The 19,013-nt window shown below is 32.1% G+C and overlaps 1 long non-coding RNA gene across 1 annotated transcript; it reads left to right on the top strand.

Annotated features, from left to right (window-relative positions):
* The first annotated feature begins 7,445 nt into the window (after window positions 1–7,445).
* LOC134683442 (uncharacterized) lies at window positions 7,446–18,249 on the top strand. The gene is made up of 3 exons (XR_010101026.1): window positions 7,446–7,561; window positions 16,733–16,941; window positions 17,945–18,249. It is a non-coding gene; the product is annotated as an uncharacterized LOC134683442 (long non-coding RNA).
* The last annotated feature ends 764 nt before the right edge of the window (window positions 18,250–19,013 follow it).

The raw sequence follows: 19,013 nt of genomic DNA, 5'->3' as shown, positions 1-19,013 counted from the left end.
GTTTGAATTCTGATAACCATACTTCTGATCCATAAGTTAAAATATGAGTTATCATTGAATTAAAAAGCTTGAGCCAAGTCTTAACAGACAAATTTTCACTATATGGTAGTTTTGACTTCAATGCAAAATATGCTGTTTTAGCTTTATCTGAGAGGCTTGACACTGCTTGTATAAATGTTCCAGAGCTATGAAAATCAACTCCTAAGTATTTATAACAATCAATTGCATTAGAACTGTAATAAAAGTAAACATTTTTTTAATTTACTTTTAGCTTTAGAGAAAATTATAATTTTTGTTTTCTTAAGGTTCAAGTCCAGTTTCCATTCAGTACTATATTTTTGTAAAGAATCAAGAGAGTTCTGGAGACCATCTGCATATTCCGATATCAATAATAAATCATCAGCATACAATCATTATGGTTAACTTTTTGACCATTTAAATTTACTGCACTAGTTAAGTTTGTATCTAAGTATTTTTCTATGTCATCAACAAATATATTACTGTAAATTCAGAAATTATTGCGTGCATTTATTATTGCGATTTTGTCATTTTAGACTTAAATGCGATTTTAATTATAATGATTTTGAGAAAAATCCTGTTTAATTCATATCAATGATTTCAAAATGCGACTTAAAATTATTGCGTTTACAAGTCTGTCGCATTTTTCGCAATAATCAAAACCTCGCAATAATTTCTGAATTTACAGTAAATAAAGTTGGACTTAAACTGTCACCTTGCTTGACACCCTGATTATCAAGAAAAGGCTTGGTAAAAATATTTTGATATTTACATGAATGTAAGGGTATTAGAGTACATGTCATGCAGTATGCTATAAAATTTGCCTTGTATTTCTTTATTTTGTAATTTTAAGAACAGAGCTGATCTCCAGACACTGTCAAAAGCCTTTTTAAAATCTACAAAACACACATATAGTTTCTTTTTACATTTAAACAAATATTTGTTTATTATTGTTTTTAAAATAAAGACATGATCTACATGTACAGTTTTGTAATTTTTTTCTAAAACCACCTTGATTTGAAAATAATAAATTATGTGTTTCAAGAAAATCACTAAGTCGTTTTTGTATAATGGATGTACCGTAAAGACTTTACCAAGACAGCTTGTTATGCTTATACCTCTATAGTTCCCACAATCAGATGGGTCACCAGATTTATAAATTGATGTCAATAGAGAAATGTTCCAAATTTTGGGGAATTTTTCTGAGTTAAGTATCTTATTAAAAAGTTTTTTCAAAAGTAAAACTAGAGTGTTTGACCACACCTTTAGAAATTCATTAATTATCAAATCAGGACCTCCAGATTTTCCCTTTTTTAACTTCTTAATACAGTCTTTGATTTCTTTACGTGTAATAGGGACATTAAGGGATGTATTAGAAAAGTTGTGATTTTAGTTCTCTATATTTTGATTTGTATCAGTTGTATCATTATTACTTGAAGCGACAAATTTCTATATATAGTGAATCTCCCATTCTTTGGCAGAAATAGCAGGCTCACAATTATTATTCTTTTTTGTAAATTATTAATGCTTCCCCAAAATTTTTTGGTGTTCTTTGGGTTTATCTCATTAATTTGTTTTATTAAGGAATGAAAAAAATCTTTTTTAATTTATTTTTCAATTTATTGTACTCTCTTTTGCAGTTGCAATAAGTCAATCATAATTAGGGGCTTTACCTAATTTATTTCCAAGGGAACGCACTTCTTTTCTAAGGAGTAAGCAATCATTTGACAGCCATACCTTTTTTTAGGTTTTTCTTTTTATTTGTGTGTCTTTGCAATATGGATTTTTAAAAATTGCTTTAGGGAGCTACCATTAGATTTTTAGGGGGGGGGGGGGGGGGGGGGGGGGGGGGAAATAAAATCTGATATATGTATCCGCCTATACATATATCAGAAACCCCAAATTTTAGAAACTGGTATTTGATAGTATTCCTTGCATTTGAAGTGATAAATAGCATACAGAGAGCTGAATATAAGCGAAAATAATGATATTTTTGCTCGATTAAAAAAAAAAAAAAAAAGGGGGGAGGGGGGCATCACAAGGCTCCTATAGGGTCCTGTCCTCAAGTACCTGTGTAAAAATCATATGGTAGCTCCATTTAGCTACCATTTGATTTTTAGGGGGGGCTATGATGTAAATTTTGTCCTGCCTTTTTTTTAGCTGTAATCTCTGTCCTGCCTTTTTATTTTTCACTGTGTTCGGTCCTGCCAGAGACATATAATACATTGTATTGTATTATATGTTTCTGGTCCTGCCTTTTTTTTTTTAGTTTATCCTGACTTTTATACCAAAATTGTCTTATTTTTTTTTTGCAAGTGTGACATCCTGTCTTTTTTTTTCCTAGCCCCCCCCCCCCCCCCCCCTAAAAATCAAATTGATAGCTCCGTTAAAAGAAACGGATTTTTTTTGGCAGCTCAAGTTTATTAGTCACAAATCAATGGAAAACAATTATCTGGCCATCCCCCGCCATAATCGGCGAACATTTCAACAAACTTCCCCATATTAATTCAAATAATTTACATTCTTAACATGACGGCTAAATATATCTATCATATGGAAAGCCATACGGGACCCCCGACTCCGTGCTAGTTTTACAGTGTAATAATACAGTACTTGTACGGCCGTGTAAGATTACCGAATCCCGTGAATGTTTTTGCCGACTCCGCGAAAGTTTTGGACCGACTCCGTGAAAGTTGTTGACCGATTCCGCGAATGTTTTATACCGACTCCGTGAAAGTTATGAACCGATTCCGTGAAAGTTGTTGACCGACTTCGCGTTTTGGAACGACTCCGTGAAAGTTATTGACCGATTCCGCGAATGTTTAATTCCGACTACCTTAAACTTATGAACCGAGTCCGTGAAAGTTCTTGACAGACTTCGCGAAAAATGTGAACTGACTTATTGAAATATTTTGTAAATTCCTTTTCGTTATAATGTCTGAATGGATTTTTAACATTCAATTCATTCAAGTACGTAACGATACATGCCAAAATGGAACATTGCAAGAATGCAGCCGGCTCTGGTTATTTTATAAACTACATTAGTTCTTGAAATGATTTTTTTTTTTAAATGAAGTGTACATGAGTGTTTGGATTAGAGTCTTCATACTTGTTTTCTTTAATTTTTTCGACTTTTTTTCTCTCTATCCTTTTCTATTCTTCATGATTTACCATCCCATTATTCGTTTTATTTTCTAGCACTCCACTATTCTCATTTCTTTTGTATCTGGCGCCAATTATTCTCATTTCTATATTATTTGCATATTATTCTCTATTTTGTAAACCGTATCCACACCCTCATACGGATATTATTGATATCATGTTTTAAATTGTGATATGGGGAAAAAATATAATGCCTCAAAATGCTTGAATGGCTCGTCCTGTTAATATAATTCACGTGTAGATATCAACTTAATGAATTGTGATGTGGGAACAAACTTAAATATCATATGTTCCCTCAGCAATCACATGAATACAAATGACCAATTACATGTTAGATGTTTCCAAGACAACACCTATAATGTCATATGCATGGGACAGTTTCAAGAGTATGAATTTGTCTAACAATAACTACTAAGTTAAACAAAGTAGTATATTTGGCGAGTATAAAGATGTCTATGGAATTTTTTGTTATTAGATTTATGGAAGATGTGGTATGAGTGCCAATGAGACAACTCTCCATAGAAGTCACAATTTATAAAAGTAAACCATTATAGGTCAAGGTACGGTCTTCAACACGGAGCATTGGCTCACACCGAACAGCAAGCTATAAAGGGCCCCAAAAAATTACTAGTGTAAAACCATTCAAACGAGAAAACCAACGGTCTTATCTATATAAAAAAAACGAGAAACACTTATGAACCACATCAACAAACGACAACAACTGAACATCAGATTCCTGACTTAGGACAGGTACAAAAAATTGCAGCGGGATTAAATGTTTTAATGGTACCAAACCTTCTCCCTTATCTGAAACAATAGTGTAACATCACAACATAGAAAGACACACTATAAAATATCAATTTGAATGGCTAAACTCAATCAAAAAACGTAGTAACACAATGAACATACACTGAATGAATAAATTTGATCTATGATACAATGTAAATACAAAGTTAATAAAAATATTAATATTAATAAAGTCAAAGAAACTAAACAGACTCAAAGGTCAGTAATACAAGATAAAACAAAATAGAGATTTTTGTCATGAAGTCTATTCTCATCTAAAAGGTTGGAGAGTATATATATATATCCTTTGTTTGATATGCTCATCAAGGTGAGTGACACAGGCTCTTAAGAGGTTTTTTTTTAACGCTATGCCAAAATTCGATATTGACAAAAAGAATAACAACGGTATTAAGACACTACATAAAAGCATAAAGACATATAAATTAACCTCATGAAGTAGGATGTTCTCAGGTGCTCCTGGTGGGTAACATGATTCTGGTCAACACGTGAAGCGTCCGGTGCTACTTTTCTCTCATTGTCAGGGTTTATTCGCTATCTTTTTTTACTGTACGAGCGATATATGTATACCGCGATCCACAATGTGAACCTTTTTTGGGAGTGAGATCAGGATAAAGTTCGAATATCACGGCCCAAGCCGCGTGTAAATTTCCAACAAATCTATGGCTTCCATGAATTATTTCTTAAATAAAAAACGTCGTATCAACTATCGGAAGACCTCTCGACCAATCATATTTCCTAATATGCAAATCATATAAGAATTATTACTGGTCTTTTCCCCCTTCCTAAGACAGTTTTACGCTTGAAGAAAGCAAGCTGGATAACGGCTCCTCACACTCGAATTAAGCTTAAGCAAGTCAAGTTTATAAATACATGTATAAGCCCATACCGCATAGTCATCTATAAAAGGCCCAGAAATGAAAAATGTAAAACAATTCAAACGAGAAAACTAACGGCAGGCTAATTTATGTACAAAATAATTCACGAAAATTAAATATGTAAAACAGCAACAAATGACAACCACTGAAGAACAGGCTCCCGACTTGGGACAGGCACATACAGAATGTATATGTTCCATATTCAGACATAAATTCATTTACTCTAGAACCTTTTTAACATGTTTTTTTTAAATAATTGAGTTTTTATAAACAAATCTAGCGGAAATTGTCATAACTCATACTTATTTTATATTTCCTATTTTATAACACTTATGTAGCAATGTTACATAATGTTTTCTTATTTACTAGAACCGATTTGTTAAATTTATTATGCACTTTCTCGTAGCTGAATCTGTGAATCAAGAATAACATAAAATAGTTAATTCTAGCTTTATTAAAATGGAATAATATACATGTACTTCCAAATTTAAATATCAATTATAATATGGGTTTTATTAATGGGCGATATCTTTTTTGCGCCTAAAATGAACTCATTTGCGCCACAACTTATTTACGCCACTTGCTACTTTTGCGCCACTACAATTTAAAAATTATAGGTATCATTTGCGCCAAAAAAACAACATCTAATTGCGCCAATTTTCATGATGAATTTATTTATTTTTACTTATATATATCAACTAAATAATTGACTTCTCTCCTCCTTCATCCATGCATAGGACCATCAATTTACCGCCTGGCAGAGTTATTTTAAAGTCATTTTAATACAAAAAATATGCTGATTCATCTTTGTTTGTTGCAACACCAAATATCATCAAGAATTTGTGAAATTCGGATTGATTTTTTTGTTGAACTGGATGAAGTTTCCTTCTTTCTCTGTTTTATGTATAGTTGAAAGAAGGAGGTTAATATTTCAAATATTAATTATTGTAGAAGGTTGCTCAGATAACATACCAGTTGCTTTTTCGTTTGCATGCTTTTCTCAAAATCTGTCTTTCTAGTTTCTGAGTATAAGTTTCATGTAAATAATCTAAAAGCCTAGAACAACTCCAATATCTGTGTATCTCCATCTTATTTCTCTTACAAATGCCTGACGAAATTTATGTTCTTCGACAACGATGACAAGTTTTACTCTATCAGACTCGTATTTCTCGAACGATATATTATCAGACATCTATATATGATATTTGTATCCTCAAAAGAAAAAAATGATAGACAGTTCTTTTTGTGAAAACTATAACAATTGCTAAACTTGTCTCCTGATTCTGCTACTAGTTGTATGCATGCATTATAAAACAGCAAAAGAAAAAAGATAATCCGCACTAAAAAAAAGAACATCTAATATATTGTATTCATGTGGAGCAAGTTATCAAATTTATGGGCGGTACTGTCAATATAGTAACATAAAAAAAATCCGCATATATTCTCGTTTTATACCGTTTACATAAACAAAGACACCCCCCCCCCCCCCAATAAAATTCCCTTCTAAATTATTTTAGATTTTAGATCAAATATTAAAAAACTATAAGAGGTAAGAATAAAATTGTCAAATACATATTAATACAATGACAAGTAGCGAATAATACAAAATAATTATGCATTATATAATTATAATGGTTTTAATGATTCCATGGAGATCGCTAATGATATGTATGAAATGGACACAGTCGGCAATAAATTGTATTACACGGCCGCGACCATCACTAATTACTAACGTTTTAATCACATTAATTACTACAGAGTCGGCATCAATCTTACACGGCCGCGAATGTGCTATGTAATTAAATAAAGTTATCAAAGTCGGCATCAATCTTACACGGCCGCGAATGTGCTATGTAATTGAAAGAAAGTTATCAAAGTCGGCATCTATCTTGCACGGCCGAGTATGTCAACTGGCATTGCGTTTGGAGTGTTTGTTAAATAAGTCGGGCTATATCATTCGCGGAGTCGGTCAGGAACTTTCACGGAATCGGTCCAAAACTTTCACGGAGTCGGTCCAAAACATTCGCGGAATCGGAAAAAATATTCACGGGTTCGGTAATCTTACACGGCCGTGAAAGTACTATATAAAACATGCACGGAGTCGGGGGGTCCCATGTGGCTTTCCATACTATCAGGCCGAACGTTCCCGGAATCTTCCGTTGAGACCCCCCCTTTTTTTCAAAACGGGTATTTTTATGCGTGTTTCCTTAATGGCAGTTTTGAAAGAGAAATAATAGTAAGTAACTTTTTACCTAGAAAATTTAAGTTTTATGCATTTTTAACACATCTTCATCTTCATCCTCAAGTTTCGTTTGCTCTGTCTTTTACGGTCTCCTTTCGTACAGAAAAGTGAGGGCATATTACTACACGAATATTTATTATTAAAGTCGCAACATCCCTAGAAAGATCAATAAAATACAAACGTGTATTGATATCATGGTTTGTTCTACAAAGAACGATGAAATGTCTTGTCATTCTAAATCACATTAAAACTCGACAGCGGACTATTTTTATGTGCATTTAGAACTTTGTTGACAGATTGCGATTCGTGCTCTCGTCGTCTGTCAAAGATGATTCGCAAATATTTTTCATACTAGAAGCAAGGAGATTGAAAATTATTCACAGGAAAAACAGTTTGTTTTGAGGCAAACAAAATCAACATTCAATTAAATAAAAAAGAGAGTTAAGGAATTTACGTGGTAAGATTTTAATAGAACAAGCGAAAAAAGGATCTGAAAATGCATTTATGAGGGGGAGGACAGGGGGTACTCTTTTTCCTTCTCCCACCCCTTTTTCTCCTTTCTCCTACCCCTCTTCTCCTTATTTTTTTTTTAAATTACCGGAAAAAAGAGAGATATTTTATTTTTTCATATTTTATTTTTTTCTCCAACTTCTCCTTAATTTCCCAACCTTCCTCTCCTTTCTCCTACCCCCTTTCTCCCATCCCTTTCTCCTACCTCCTTTCTCCCTGTCTCCCTTATCCCTGTCCTCCCCCTCATTTATATCTGATACTGATCATAACTCGTGAATAAAAATGGTACATTTATCTGGTCTCAGTTGGGCTGCTGTGTCAGGATTTGACTGTCAAAGTGATACAAAACTCTAGAATTCTTCTGTATATACAAATACACCGTGACAGTAGCTAATCAAGAAATTATTAAAAGGGGGCACCTCTAGTGCCTGTGGTCCTAGTGTAACAGTACTAGTCCAAATAATTATGACGTCTGGCAAGGCTATTTTTATTTTTTTTCTGGGACGCCCCAGAAAAAAAAATAGAAATAGCCTTGCCAGACGTCATAATTAGTTGGAATAGTGTAACAGTAAATTTGTTCTCCTTACTTTTTTTCCTAGTTAGTCAAGTCCATGTCCATGCATGATTTTACTAGGAATTAAAGTCCCAGGACAAATGTTTCTAGGAAAATCAGTCCATAGCTAGTAATTTATGTTTGTAACTTGTTTTCCTAGGAAAATATGTCACAAGACTTGTTTTTCTAATAGTTTTTTTGTATCATAAAATATATTTAAAATAGAAGATTTTTTTTTGTATAGATAAGATTGGAAAATAGAAGAATTTGTTTTCCAATAAAAATGAAGAATATTTCCTTAATAACCTATACTAGCTAATTATTAAAAACATAAATATTCAGTTTCCTTTGCTTATAACATTTTTATAATAAAAGACATGGACATTTTTAGTCCAAATAATTATGACGTCTTGATAGGCTTTTATATTTGTTTTCTTTGACGCCTTACTTCGTCAAATTATGATGTCTTGTAAGTTGAAAGGCTTTTATATTTTTTTTCTTTGACGCCTTACTTAGTTTGCGAAGTAAATTAAGGCTTCAAAGAAAAAAAATATAATAGGCTTTCAAGCTGTCATAATTATTTGGACTAGGACATTTTTACCTAGGAATTCAATACTAATGACATGGACATGATTTTCTAGGAAAATATGACATGGACATGATTTTCTAGGAAAATATGACATGGACATGATTTTTTTTTACAGCTAATTTCCTAATGCATGTAATGCAAAACTTTGGTTGGCTTGCCTTCTTTGTTTGTATAATTGTTTATACAAGCTTTGTTAATAAGATTAACATGATGGTCATCTTTATATAATATATATATATAGGCATAGTTTAACCTGTATATTTAATATTTGAATTTAATTGGATATTATCCTAATGAGTGTACAATTTAAATACAAAGCAAGCAAGCTATTAACTTAAGTCTTGCTCTACATGCTTTAGGAAATTAGCTGTAACAGATTGGTACACAACTCTTTCGTTTTGTCTATAACAATGTTAAAACATATTACATTCATATTCACTTTTAAAAATTAAAGGCATAGACATTTAAACCTACATGTAGGACTTCTAATGACATGGACATGACTTTGTGGGAAAATTAATAGTCTGGGGACATTTTATCAAAAATTTAACTATGTGACTCTTAAACATTACTTAAACATAAGATTTAAATTTGCAGATGCAAGTAATTGAATCTTTTATAGGATTTTATAGGACATGATTACCTAGGAAAATTTGTCTGGGGACATATATAACTAATATCGGACTAAATATATACTAGTAAATTCTGTAACCATGGACTTTTTATACTATATAGTAATTTTTGTCCGCCCTGACATATTTTACCAGGACAAATTTATCACTCACACTTGTACTTGTTAGCCCTGGATCAATTTGCTCTGATTTTTTTTTTGTACTCCAGTTGCATAATGTTAATTATTTGAACATTACATGTAAAAGTTTGTTGAAAAATTTGCTGAATTTTTGTATTGCCTCAACCAATTTATTATTTCCCCTATTTGCTTAGTCACTGTCATGATAGTAGAACACTGGAGTACAATAGATATAGGAAGATGTGGTGTGAGTGCCAATGAGACAACTCTCCATCCAAATAACAATTTAAAAATAAAACCATTATAGGTTAAAGTACGGCCTTCAACACGGAGCCTTGGCTCACACCGAACAACAAGCTATAAAGGGCCCCAAAATTACTAGTGTACAACCATTCAAACGGGAAAACCAACGGTCTAATCTATATAAACAAAACGAGAAACGAGTAACACGTATATATTACATAATGTATTAATTTATCTTCATTGCTATTGTTTAACAAAATAATTTGTTTTTTAATACAAGTCTCAGAATATATACAAAATGTAATTTTAAACGAACTTGTAAATCCTTGTATAAAATTCCTGTTTTCGTGATTTTCAGTTCGTACATGCATGACATCATTGTTTTTATTAATTCCAAGCTGACTACTAGCTTAATTATCAATCAAAACAAAAAGTTTTTTTTTTTATTATTGATCCATCAAAAGACAATTATCACAAAAATCAGTGAGAATAATTTACATGTTATTGAACAATTAACTTTCCTAAAAACTTTAAAATATTTATGTTTTTTTTATAAATTTTAAGCTATACAATTCTTACTTGCATCTCTGAAATGTGCTTCTATGTGGTTTTGTTAGCAATTTCTGTACAGGTCTGCTAAAGGCTCAAATTGACATTTCACCCAATTTCACCATTTTCCCGCCAAAATTTGGGTTTTAAGGCAAAAATTTTATTTTTCCTTATTGGTGACCCTTGTATTTGCCAGGGACGCATACATGTATATAAGTCCTTGTATTTGCTTAATATTTGAAGCTTTGTAAATTACAGATTTGGACCAGGTCACACCTGAGGTGTCACAGACAGTTTTTATTTGATATCCCATAAAAATATGTCAGCACCTCTATTTTCCCTATCATTTCATTGAAAATGGTCCCTTTAACATGCTTGTACCTATTTAAAGTAAAATTTTGAGCTTAAATGGTCTGGAACCCCTATTTTTTTCGAAAAATTTAAGGTACTCTTTGTAAAGATTAAAATAATACGGCATTCTGATAGAGACTTTGAATAAGTCTGAGCCATCTTAACTGTGTAAAATCAAAAGTAGCAGCACGAAATAAAGTTAAAATGAATATGAGTCCCCTGTATTATATTTTAAACACCGCTTTTTATACGACCGCAAATTTTGAAAAAATTTTCGTCGTATATTGCTATCACGTTGGCGTCGTCGTCGTCGTCGTCGTCGTCGTCGTCGGCGTCGTCGTCGTCGTCGTCGTCCGAATACTTTTAGTTTTCGCACTCTAACTTTAGTAAAAGTGAATAGAAATCTATGAAATTTTAATACAAGGTTAATGACCACAAAAGGAAGGTTGGTATTGATTTTGGGAGTTTTGGTCCCAACATTTTAGGAATTAAGGGCCAAAAAGGGCCCAAATAAGCATTTTCTTTGTTTTCGCACTATAACTTTAGTTTAAGTTAATAGAAATCAATGAAATTTTGACACAAGGTTTATAACCACAAAAGAAAGGTTGGTATTGATTTTGGGAGTTTTGATTCCAACAGTTTAGGAATAAGGGGCCAAAAAAGGGCCCAAATAAGCATTATTCTTGGTTTTCGCACAATTACTTTAGTGTAAGTAAATAGAAATCAATGAAATTTAAACACAATGTTTATGACCACAAAAGGAAGGTTGGTATTGATTTTGGGAGTTTAGGTCCCAACAGTTTAGGAATTAGGGACCAAAAAGGGACCCAAATAATCATTTTTCTTGGTTTTCGCACCATAACTTTAGTATAAGTAAATAGAAATCTATGAAATTTAAACACAAGGTTTATGACCATAAAAGAAAGGTTGGTATTGATTTTGGGAGTTTTGGTCCCAACAGTTTAGGAATAAGGGGCCCAAAGGGTCCAAAATTAAACTTTGTTTGATTTTATCCAAAATTGAATAATTCAAATTCTTTGATATGCCGAATCTAACTGTGTATGTAAATTCTTAATTTTTGGTCCCGTTTTCAAATTGGTCTACATTAAGGTTCAAAGGGTCCAAAATAAAACTTAGTTTGATTTTGACAAAAATTGAATCAGTTGGGTTCTTTGATCATGTTGATATGCTGAATTTAAAAATGTACTTAGATTTTTTAATGTTGGCCCAGTTTTCAAGTTGGTCCAAATCGGGGTCCAAAATTAAACTTTGTTTGATTTCATCAGAAATTGAATAAATTGGGTTCTTTGATATGCCAAATCTAACTGTGTATGTTGATTCTTCATTTTTGGTCCTGTTTTTAAATTGGTCTACATTAAAGTCCAAAGGGTCCAAAATTAAACTTAGTTTGATTTTAACAAAAATTAAATTCTTGGGCTTCTTTGATATGCTTTATCTAAACATGTACTTTGATTTTTGATTATGGGGCCAGTTTTCAAGTTGGTCCAAATCAGGATTCAAAATTATTACATTAAGTATTCTGGAATAGCAAGAAATTTTCAATTGCACAGTATTGCACAATAACAAGAAATATCAAATTGCAGAGTATTGTGCAATAGCAATTATTTTTTCAATTGGAGTTATCTTTCTTTGTATAGAATAGTAGTTGAATCAACTTTAATCATTGTTTTATACAATATACAATGTATTTTCATTTTTACTACCAACTGATAAATTAAAACAATCTTTACCATTCAGTGATAACAAGCACTTTTTATAACATTTTAATATTGTATGATGTATTTAGATGAGCAGTTATTGTTGCAAACTTCATTAGAAATTTGAATTGAAATCAGTACATTATAACTTTAGTATAAGTGAATAGAAATCTATGAAATTTAAACACAAGGTTTATGACCATAAAAGGAAGGTTGGTATTGATTTTGGGAGTTTTGGTCCCAACAGTTTAGGAATTTTGGGCCCAAAGGGTCCAAAATTAAACTTTGTTTGATTTTGACAAAAATTGAATCCTTGGGGTTCTTTGATATGCTGAATCTAAAAATGTACTTAGATTTTAATTATTGGTCCAGTTTTCAAGTTGGTCTACACTAAGGTCCAAAGGGTCCAAAATCATAATGTGACATAAACCTATGTTGTGTCAACTATTTAATCACAATCCACATTTAAAGCTGTATCAAACTTAAAAGTTGTGTCCATACTTGTCCCATCTGTTCAGGATTCTACATCTGCGGTCGTATAATGCTGCGCCCTGCGAAGCAACTGGTTTGATGATCAAGTAATTCCTAAATGAATACTGGAAAATAGCTGTAGAATGCTCTCCGAACATAAAATTTGCATCAAATAATAAAAAGCTTCATTTTAATCAACATAGAAATATGTTTGGAATTTGACGATTTATTGGGTATATATATAGGACTTAAATCTATGGTGGGTTCCAAATCTATGGCAGATTCCTAATCTATGGTAAATGTGACGTCATGCCATCCCAAATCTATGGCAAGTTTTGTAATTCCCTAATCTATGGCGGATTTATGTTGTTTCCAAATCTATGGCAAGTTTTGTGCAAATGGAAAACAATTCAGTTCATTGTTTACCAATGACTTGTCATGAGCAAGTGGAAAAATACGACAACGGGAGCATGTCTATAAATGTTTGTGAAATAAACATTCCATAATGGTCAACCATAAAAAAAATCATAAATGATAAAAGCATATGCCTTAATACAGACTTCAATATTAAAATGAGGACTTTTTGTGCTCTGTAAAAAATAAACATTCTTTAATCTGTGCATGGTACCTGTTTAACGAATTCATTAAACAAACTAATAAAACAAAGTCAGAATAATAACAAACCAGGATCGAGGCCGCTAATTATACAAAATAAAATAAAAAAAAGTAACGGCCAAGAAAAATAAACAGTTTGAATTTTCAAATAATATTTATTTCAGCGATATCGTTAATACATCTTTTTTTTATTTGCCGACGATTTAAATCAAATTTGTATCCGGTAATTTTATATATCATAGAAACTTTGCCAGCCGTAGACAGTAAACTACTAGATATAGGAAGATGTGGTATGAGTGCCAATGAGACAACTGTCCATCCAAGTTACAATTTATAAGTAAACCAGTATAGGTCAAGGTACGGCCTTCAACACTGAGCCTTTGTTCACACTGAACAGTAAACTATAAAGGGCTCTAAAAATTCTTTTTCTAAAATATGCGTTACTTAAAATAGCGGCTCCATAATTCATCGCGGGACTCGGCCAGTACAGCGCATTTGGTCCATCTTCGGGATAATATGTCACATCTTCCTTTAAACCACCTGAAAATTGTTGCCAGGGAAATATCTTTATCTTGAATGGTGTTCAAATCTATGGGTTCCGCCATCGTTATCTGCTGCGAAGATGTAATATGGCGGTATATTCAATTGTGGCGTTATACAGTACCCTTTTCACAAGATCTGCCATAGATTTGGAGTAAACAAAAATCTGCCATAGATTTGAGTTGTTTGGCGTTTGTAACGTCACATTTGCCATAGATTAGGAATCTGCCACAGATTTGGAACCCGCCATAGATTTGAGTCCTACATATATGATATTGCCTTCACTCAGTTATAAATTAGAAAAAAAGTAATGTTTAGATCACCTAGCCCAAAGGGCCTAGTGAGCTTTTCCCATCACTTTGCATCCGGCGTTGTAACCTTTACAAAAATCTTCTAGAACTCTGAAACTACTGGGCCAAATTAAACCAAACTTGGCCACAATCATCATTGTGGTATCTTGTTTAAAAAATATGTCAGATGACCTGGCCAACCAGCCAAAATGGCCGCCATTGCTAAAAATAGAACATAGGGGTAAAATACAGTTTTTGGCTTATAACTCAAAAACCAAAGCATTTAGAGCATATATCTGACAAGGGTATAATTGGTATAATTGTTTAACAGGTGAAGATCTATCTGACCTGAAATTTTCAGATGAATCAGACAACCCATTGTTGGGTTGCTGCCCCTGAATTAGTAATTTTAAGGAAATTTTGCTGTTTTTGGTTTTTATCTTTAATATTATTATAGAAAGAGATAAACTGTAAACAGCAATAATGTTCAGCAAAGAAAGATTTACAAATAAGTCAACATGACCGAAATGGTCAACAAGGTCAATTAACCCCTATGGAGTTATAGTCAATTTTTAACAATTTTCATAAAATTTGTAAATGTTTACTAACATTTTCCACTAAAACTACTTGGTCAAGTTCATTATATATAGAGATAATTTTAAGCAGCAAGAATGTTCAGTAAAGTAAGATGTACAAACACATCACCATCACCAAAACACAATTTTGTCATGAATCCATCTGCTTCCTTTGTTTAATATTCACATACATGTAGACCAAGGTGAGCGACACAGGTTCTTTAGAGCCTCTAGTTTAAAGTCTAGAATACCTTTTTATGCAACCATAAAATTTTTGCAATCATATAATTATATTGGTATCACATCGTCTTTGTGGTCAGCTGAGCATCGTTCAAAGACGGATGGTTTCCAGATAATAACTTTAGTATAAGTTAATCATGTTAATAGAAATGAATAGAATTTTAACACAATGTTTAAAACAACAAAAGGAAGCTTGGGGTTGATATTGAGGGTTATGGTCCCTAAGGTTTAGGATAAGGGGACCAAAACAAGCATTTATCTAGTTTCAGGACAATAAGTTGTGTATAAGTATTTCAATTCCTCTGAAATTGTACCACAATGTTCAATATTATAAGATTTGAAGAAGGTTGGAATTTATTGTTAGGGTTATGGGGCAAACAGTCAAGAATGATGGGCCAAACACAAGCATTTTTGTAGTTTCAAGTTAATGACTTGTGTAAAAGTGTATGATCTTTCTGAAATTATACCCCAATGCTCTATACCACTATGGGATGGTTAGGATTGGCTGAGGGTATAGATACAACCATTTATGAATAAGGGGCAAAAAAGATGAAAAACAGTTATTTTTCTGGTTAGAGGATAGTCAAGACAATTTGAAAGCTGTGTAAGGGAGGTAATCCAAAAGTTATATTTGAATTATTTCACACAACTTTTAAGGTGGTACCTAACACTACAGGGAGATAACTCTGTAAAGTCAGCTAAACGTTTTAATTACGTTGTTTTGTTAAAGGGATATTAGGCTTTTCAATGATCAAAATGAGTGTTTGTCAAACTGCTATATAACCAGTGTAATTTTTCTGATAAAACGGTTGGTTCCAAAAAATTAAAATTTTTATATTTTTGTCAAAGGGTCAAAGTAAATACTTTAAGAAAATTAAACGAGCCAAATTAATTTTAGTTCAAGTGTTGGGTACCACCTTAAAGATGTGATTTTGAAATTTACCAACATATAACTTCAGTATTAATATAATCCATTGGAAATTTGCCAATAACTTAAGTTTAATTAAAAAAAATGCCAATAGTTTTAGCATAAGTAAATATAAATCTTTGAAGTTTGAAACCACAAAAAGGAAGGTTTGGATTGATTTGGGGGTTAATTTATGGACCCTTTGGTGTAGGAAAAAGGGGTATAAAAGGGGCCCAAATAATCAATTTTCTATTGTCCAGACAATAATTTGTAGAACAGTTTATAGAATTGCCTGAAGTTTCCACACCACAAAACTCCAAAGGATAGTTAGGGTTGGAATATTATGTTTTCTAGTCTGTGCGTCCTTTCATCTGTTTGTTTGTCTGTCCATCCATTCTTCCCACTTCAGGTTAATGTTTTTGGTCAAGAAAGTTTTTGATGAAGCTGAAATCCAATCAACTTGAAACTTAGTACAAATGTTCCTTATGATATGATCTTTCTTTTTTTAAAACAAAATTAAAGACTTTTGACCCCATTTTTATGGTTCACTGAACATAGAAATTAAAAGTGTTCCCTCAGTTTCAGGTTAAAGTCTTTTTAGTCAAGGTAGTTTTTGATGAAGTTAAAGTCCAATCAATTTGAAACTTAGTACACATTTATCATTAAAAAAGCTGATTGTGTCGTTTCATATTAATTAAAATTTATTTACCTAATTTATAATTTCAGCTTTTCCATGCATTGTAAGATTTCCAGAATATAGAACATGTAGTTCCTGATAAAAAAAAAACAACAAAAGATTGCTACGATAAAACTGTTGAGTAACTATTTGTAATACAGAATGCATCAAGATGGTGGTATGCTACATATATAATATTGATACTATGACAGATGATTAAAGAAACTGAAGACATAACCAAATGCTGAAGTCAGCAAAGGTATGATTATAACTGTTACTGATGTTTGAAGAAGTGTGTCATTATAGCATCTTCAAATATTTCAATCAAACATGGTTCAGTACTTCAGACTAGTTTTAATTTCAAAGAATTAAATGGCTACTAACATCCATTGCTAATTACAGCTTATTAACCTCCTGTTAAAAAAAAGAGGGGTGAAATATACCATATAGCAACATTCAAACTCATAAATCGAAAATAAACTGACAACGCCATGGCTAAAAATGAAAAAGACAAACAGACAATTAAAAGTACACTAGAAACAACATTAAAAACTAAAAACTGAGCCACACAAACCCCACCAAAAACTGGGGGTGATCTTAGGGTCTCTAGAAGGGTAAGCAGATCCTGCTCCACATGTGGCACCCTTCGTGTTGCACATGTTATTACAAACTTGGTATATAGTCTAATTCGGTAGGTCACATTCATGAAAAGGAAAGGGGATTGTAGGTACGAAGTAAGAAACATCCGATATCATCTGTGAAATGGTTTATCCATAATGGTCAACCAACTGTGATGATTGGGTAACCTGTATTATATTCAGGGGTGAATCCAGACATTTCTAAAGGGGGGGTTCAAACTATATGTCTCCATTCAAGTGCATTGATCGTCTCAAAAAAGGGGGGTTCCAACCACCAGAACCCTTCCCTTGGATCCACCACTGATATTTGAGAAATTGCCACAATACATTTTGTTGATATCAAATTAAAGTTGAGAAGCTATGGTAATCTATATATGTTTATCTACTTTTCATTTTCTACTCTCACCTTGATTAGTAAATAAATAAAAATCATGTTGGAAGAAAAATTTAGTCATGTGTATATGTTTTAGGAACTAATTGTGGTATATTCTTCAGATTGAAACATGCAACAGAAAGTTCAATCATGACCATAAAGCAGGCAAGACATTTCTGAATTCAGTATGTACAATCTTGTAGAAAAATGTCAAACTATGTCAAAGCATATTTTTTGTTTTGTTTTTTCAGATTAAGATATAAGGAGTAGATATTTTCCTGAAGATCTCATTTATGTCTCGAATGTGAATGGAACAGAAGCTATCATGATGATTCTTTAAAGAAAAGATACAGAAACACAAGCTCCTGTAGACACTTATGAAAAAGAAGAAGATGTTTTTGCAATGAATATGTGTGAATGTGATAAATTATGGCAAATCAACATAGTCAATTAACAACAATATGTTCTACAAATTTCCTAGATTTATAAGTTTCATAACATTTAGTTGAGGCAAACTAAAGTTAGATAACGGAAAACAAAAAAAATTGCAAATAAATATTGTTATTAAATACTCAGTTTTAGTTATTTTTATTTTGATATTAAAAAATATACTGTATTAGATAAAAAAAACTAGTTATACATTTAAAAAAATAGTAACACTCATGTCTCCCTGCATTAGAAGTTGCATAATTTAGCATTTACAGATGAAATATAATTGTGAGTAAAGTTCAACATGTGAAATAGTCTGACTGGATATGACAGAACATCAAAAGAAATGACGAAAAATTACACATCTTATCAAAATAGTACTACTAGAAACTAAAAGCTACTTGCAATTTTCTCGGTTTTGAGATCAGTAACAGTCTGACAAGGAAAGAATTTAATGAACATGATTATGATGCCTCTTGATAAATATAAAAACATATTGACTGTAAAATAATTACCAGTTACCAATTATATCTGTTGTTTACAAAATTTGTTATTTGGAAATATCTGTTGAATGTTTTGAAATTAAAATGTGTTAACTGAAATGATTAAAGAATTGAAGTCTTTAAATGATACAAAAGCAAGGATACTTTGAATGATTGCAATTGAGACAACTACTAGCCCTGCATAGTAGGGCCCTGATGTAAACATGTACAGGTCACCTGAAGTCTTCAACAATGAGCAAAACCTGAATTTAAAGATCGTTATACATGGGCTTATTAAGTCCCAAGATAATGGTATCTACATCCTTTGCTTTCAAATTTTTGTTAGTATGTTTCTGATGAATGTTAATTAAAATAAGCCCAGCACACTTAATTTGTGAACTGTTTTTTT

This window comes from Mytilus trossulus, chromosome 9 (genome assembly GCF_036588685.1).
Source record: "Mytilus trossulus isolate FHL-02 chromosome 9, PNRI_Mtr1.1.1.hap1, whole genome shotgun sequence".
Taxonomy (NCBI): domain Eukaryota; kingdom Metazoa; phylum Mollusca; class Bivalvia; order Mytilida; family Mytilidae; genus Mytilus; species Mytilus trossulus.
This window is presented reverse-complemented; position numbering and strand designations above follow the sequence as displayed.